This window comes from Phaseolus vulgaris, chromosome 10 (assembly GCF_000499845.2).
Source record: "Phaseolus vulgaris cultivar G19833 chromosome 10, P. vulgaris v2.0, whole genome shotgun sequence".
NCBI lineage: Eukaryota > Viridiplantae > Streptophyta > Magnoliopsida > Fabales > Fabaceae > Phaseolus > Phaseolus vulgaris.
In genome coordinates, this window is record NC_023750.2 from 22,624,572 (window position 1) to 22,630,827 (window position 6,256).

General features: G+C 32.2%; 1 long non-coding RNA gene across 1 annotated transcript; it reads right to left on the reverse strand.

Annotated features, from left to right (window-relative positions):
* Window positions 1–267: 267 nt before the first annotated feature.
* Window positions 268–2,242, reverse strand: LOC137819394 (uncharacterized). The gene is made up of 2 exons (XR_011082283.1): window positions 1,900–2,242; window positions 268–635 (listed from the first exon to the last, which is right to left on the reverse strand). It is a non-coding gene; the product is annotated as an uncharacterized lncRNA (long non-coding RNA).
* Between the last annotated feature and the right edge of the window lie 4,014 nt (window positions 2,243–6,256).

The window sequence follows — 6,256 nt, forward strand, 5'->3', positions numbered from 1 at the left end:
TGTTTGTTTAAATTAAATTATACTAAAGTTGTAGTTTTGTAGGTGTTTCAATTGACCTATGTCATTATAAAAAATTTGAGACCTCATTAATTAATTAAAGCATTTACTTTTTGCACCTTCATATTTTCTTCACTCACGTCTCATATTATAATGTATTAACTACAATGGTTTTTTCAAATTTTCGTTGTTTTAAAATGTTATCTCTAATGTATTAAAAAAAATTCTTGAATTACATATTCCAAAAATAATACTATACAAAAATATATGTAATAATAAAAATTCTAGAATATAGATTTTATAATTAACTTTTTCAACTGTACATATCGGTAAATCGTGATCTAGCCAGACCCAAGCCCAACCACTAAAACTCGACATAGGTCCCCTAACATAATTTGACTTGGGCTTGACCTGACTTATCTTGACGTGAGTCTGCCTCATTCAACTTGATGTAGATTGGAGGTGTGAGTCAACTTAACTCGACTTGGATTCAGGCTAACATGGACCTGGGATAACTCGGACTGACCTGGGTCTTGCTTGACTTAGCTTAACCTGGGCTCAACCTATCTCGACTTGACAAATCTTTCCTTGCTTGCTCGACTTATGCTTGGCTTGATTTGGTCAAATGTGGGCCCACCCTGATTCAGTCCATCAATCATAAGAGAATGCCCTCGATGTCAAAAAGAAAATTGAATTCAAAATTAATATCTCACTTATAATTGAATATTTTTGCTTTTTAATGACATACTTCATGAAATTTAGTTAAGTATATACTTTTATATGACCAAAATTATTATTCAGAAATTACTATCATATTTCTTTTTCATTGAAAAGAACTCACTCTTTTTATAACAACCAGTAGTAAGAAGAGTTGAAACTGAGATCTTTTGCAAATTCTTCCAATCTTCGTTTCCCCACCAAGGCAACAACTTGTTCTCATCTTCATCACCCTTTTTGTGATCATTTCTTTCAAATTTTGATTCTAAGATAAATTCCATTTATTTTTGCTTTCACTTATATATAATTTAAATTACTTCAATTCTCGTGATTTTGATTTTGATGTGAATAAATTTTTTGTCAAGTCAAAATAATTATGTGAAAGAATAGTTACAAAAGATTATTTTTCCTACATGTCATAAAAAGTGTAACTTTGTTATGCCTCAACGGAATTCTTATCATAACTCACCAAATGAAGTTCAAAATTATTTTATGGTTTAAAATCAATTTTAAAACATAATGGGGTTTTAATCTAAAAAATTGTATTTTGTTAAGGTCCACTTACCCGTTTGTGATTAAGAAATTTTTTTCCTTTTTTTAAATGAAACACGTAAATAATATAATAAAAATATAAAGTTGACACTAAGCATAACAAAGTTATGTTTTTTTTATGACATTGGAAGTTAGTATACCTTTTGTATCTAATACTAACACAATTATCATGACATGGAAATAAAATTTATCTAGATAAAAAATTCATAACTTGAATAATATTAGAAGTTATATGTAGTTAAGAAGAGATATTGAAGGATTATAACATAAAAATAAAATATAGAAAAGTATAACTTTAAGGGTGAAGACGAGAGCAAATTGCTACCTCGATGGAAAAACGAAGATTGGAAAAAGTTGCAAATGATTTTCCTTTCAAGTGACTTTTCATCCTCAAAAGTTGAAAAAAAGAATGCCACAAATAAATTTTAAAGTAGAACTCAAAATTAATTTCAAATAAAAAAATGAATATATGCAAGTTAAGACGAACATGTGAACTTCTTGAAACTAGAACCAATTAATCAAACAAATGTTGATGTTAGATCTAATCAAATGTGTGCATTAATTCAAAAGCACATCAAAAGATAAAAATATAAACTCATGGATGTGATATAAAATAATGAAAAGAATACATACCCGATAGGAGGAACTATTTGGGTGATTGAGAATTATTAGTATCAATTATAAAAAATTTGGAATGACTAACATTTGTTAATGAATTAGGGATTTATGACTCTATAAACAAATAAGAGAAGATTGAGATAGAGGGATTGAAGATAGAAATCATGGGAACAATGAAGACAAAAGACTTCATTAAGACTAAAACAAAACTATTGCTAAAATCTAAAAGGAAAGTACTGTGAATATATGTATATCACAATCAGCAAAGAATTTAACATATAAAGAAAGATAAAAAGAGATAGAATGAAGAGTTTGTAAGAATTGAGGAGGTATTTATACATGATTTTGTTTCCTTTAGGTTGACTTTGAGGTTGCGGCGAGATTGCGCTACTTCTAATACCTAAAATTTATGAGTAACCAAATACCCTAGATCTAACGGTTGATAAAGTACATATAAATCTTAACGGTCAAATATGTCTACAATATGGGCTTAGTAATTGTTAGAGCCCAACAAAAAAAATATTAAAATGGATAAGTTTTTTTTTTTCATTTAATGTTATTTTTAGATAAAAAGAAAGAAAAGTTTCTTTTTTTTAATTAAATTCTATAAATTAGTAAAAGTATTTAAATATATTATTTAATTAGCATTGGTAGAATCATGTTGAAGAATCAAACCATTAATAATACTTTCACATATTCAATTAAAGATATAAAACAAGTCAAGAATTACTAATGTGATTGTTAAACCCAAGTCATATTAGTCATATTCTAGAAGGATTGTGAATTTTTTTTTAGGTTCAATCTAGTTCCAATTTAGACAATAAATCATCTTGGTTTGCTTTAAAAATATTAAATCTAAAAATAAAAAAGTATACATTTTAAAATATTAACACATATTAATAAAACTAGTTTAAATTTAAAGATATATTGATTTAATACATAATTTTTTAAATTTTAACTCATATTAAATTAAATTAGATTTAATTTAAAGACATATTGATTTACTAAATTAATTATTGCATACTCGTACATGTTTTCTTAAAAAAGTATTATTGTTATTTTAAGAAATAGATTAACCTATAATTGTAGGACCTAACCTACAAATAAGGACTTTTGCTTCGTGCAGTATACATTTTGGTACCTACACTTTACTTATTTTTAAATGTCTAAAATACTCTTTTGGAAAACTCAATTCGAAACATTTTTAAGCATACTTTGTTTTTTAATATTACGGAAACTGCATTCTGGAAAATGTGGAATCTGCATTTTGGAAGAGGAAAACTGCATTACAGAAAATGAAATATGAAAATGCCTAATGCAAAATGATGTTACGGAAAACAAAATTCATAAGGGATAGTGCAAAAAGTATTGAACCTGGTATTGAAATTCCAAAATTATTTTGAAAGTAGAATATATATGAAGTTCAGACACTTCTTTTAAATGGCGTGTCAGTGTTTGATATTTGTATCGGACACTAACACTCGTATGACACCTGTAGGATACGTATCTGTGAAATGTCTAATTCAAAAAGTATTTGTTAGATTTCTGGCAATTCTAATACGGTTCTAACACAATTTTAAAAAGGAAAAATATATTAATTTTCTAAAAAATTAAACTTTATTGTATAAATTGTTATTATGATTATAAAAATAAGAAACAAATCCCTGTGAACCAGTAATGAAAAACATTTTTCTGCTCCAAAAATTAATCTCAAACATATTTGTTCACATAAATTTTTTTTGTCAATTTATATAATTCATAATTATATAATATATAGATCCGTGTCCACGTATCCTATATTTTAGAGATTTTATGTATTTCCGTGTTCGTATCTATGTCTGTGTTGTATCCGTGTCCGTGTCAGTATCTATGCTACATAGTCTATATACCTTGCAAACCTTTCATTTTTCCCAAAAATCGCGTGACCAGAGAGAATCACCGGAAAATAGCTTCAAGTACGCCGATGAACCGTCAACAATATTAATTACACACAACACTCACAATGTCCAGAAAATATATTTTACTGTTGCTGAAAAACTCTTCTCAAACAAGCACAATAATAAGGCTAGTTTAGTCATTTTAACATAGTGATGTAATGCATATTGGAATTTCGTATAGTGCAGGAATTAGTGGTTAAACAAACAGATTCTAAATGACAAATTACAATTTAGTAGTTACTTATAAAACAAGTGCTTATGAAATATATATTTTTTAAATAATCACTTATACATAAAAAAATGTATATGATTTTCTATTAAGAAAATATTTTCTACGATTTAGTTTGCAAATTATTATGATAAATTTTGTGTTGGACAAGAATGTTCGGGACCTCCGTACAAGCATTTGGTTGTGGTCAGCTTGGTGTTTGAACCCAAGAGGTGTGTTGTGAGCTCGATCTAGATGTTGGCCAGTCCAGAAAAGGTAATTAAGATAAAAAAATAAAGAGATCTTTTATCTATTGTGATATTATTCTGAAGATAAAAGATATAATTGTTATTGTTTAAATTTGTTATCATATTATTTTGAAGATAAAGAGATATTTTATCTCTTGTGATATAAGCAAGTTAGTTATATATTAATTAGTACATGTTAGTTACATATTAATTAATAGTTATTGAGAATAAAAGAGGAGCACCCGAGAATAATGTTGCACATGTTAAATAAAATGTTTTCCTGCGGTTAGCACCTGAAGATAAGTGGTACCCATTAGTAGGTGATTTTTCTGTTATGATTAAATGCTCTTATGTTGAGATTACATTCTCGTTAGAGAAAGTTGTTGACGGGATATCTATAAAAGGGGCTTGAGACCCCAGATAAAAGGACGTTGTTTCTGAATACTAAGACTGAAACTGATTTGATATCTTTAGTGCTCTCACTGACTTGATCGTCAGAGTGTAATCAACAGGTAGAGCACCCTCTGTCCAATGGAGCCGAGTATTAGACTTTCTAGAGAAGACAGATCATAAATTCTGATTTAGCTCGATTCGAGCCCAACCATTGCATGTCGACATAGGTTCCCTAACTTAATTCGACTTGGCTCGACCTGACTTGTCTTAACATGAGTCTGTTCCATTTCACTTGACATGGACTAACCTTAGTGTGGGTGAACTCAACTCGACTTGGGTCTAGACGACATGGATTCAGGCTAATTCAGACTGACCTAGATCTTGCCTGACTTAGTGTAACCTAGGCTCGAGTTGACCTAAGCCTTGCCTAACTTGCTCGACTTAGGCTTGGCTTAATTTGGTCAAATGTGGGCCTACCCCAATTCGGTCCATCAATCATGAACTGGATGAATTTAGTCCAACTTGGACCCAAATCAATTCTGTTTGATGTGGACCCAGGCCAACTCAACTCGACCCTAATGTTAGGATCGATGGCTAGAACAAGAGGGGGGTGGGGGGTGTGAATTGTTCACAAAAGATTTTCACAAATACTTTACTTAGAATGAAACTTTAAAAATCAACTCAGAAAAGCAATTCAGAAAGCAATCAAATTGCCAAACAAAAACAGATATCATAATTATAATCTGTTAAAATAACGATTTAACTGTTTGTTTATGACAACGAAAAATATCAAACAGTTATGGAGAGAAGAGATAGAGAGTGTTCCCGCCGATTGACCTAAACGTCTTCGTGCGTCTCTGATAACTTCGTGTCCAAGAACCCTCCTTCTTACGTCCCTTTCCTCCGATGGAGTTACCTGAAAACAAAGAGACAAAGGGCGCCCTCGCGGCCGTTTGCACTCCGACGCTCAAGTCAGACTCTCGGGCAATGAAACACCAAACTCTAACTCTAAGAGCACTGTGTGTGTTCTCTCTCTCTCTCTGTGTTGCTTCTCTTACTGATGCGTAATGCGTACTAACAAAAAGCGTACCTTGTTATGTTTTGTTGTTACCCTTATATACCTTTCAGTGTCTCTGCCCTTCTGGTTAACTGTGACTTAAGCATACTGTAGGCGCGCCTTAGCGACACTATCACCTAGTCTTAGGGCCATCTTAGTGCGTAAGGCTGCCCTACCGAGGCACATCTGGTGCGGGATGACCACTGGGGTGGCGACTCATGCATCCAATCTCTGGGGTCATCCATCCTGGGCGTTTCCTGTCCCAATCACGTGCCATGCATGCAGATCACCACTGGGACGTGACCCTTACGAGTCGTCTCTTCCCCAGTGGCTCTTTGATGTGGTGCATACTATCGCGTTCCCTACACCCCATGCACGGATCCCTCGTGATTTGGGCCTCTCCCTGCTGGTAACTGGGATGTGGCTTGAAAACCATCTTTTTTGTCCATCTTTACTGTTGGGGTGCCGAGGCCCGAGGCCTCCACTCCTTGCCTCGATGCCGCCCCCTCCTCGACCTCCTTACTCGTGA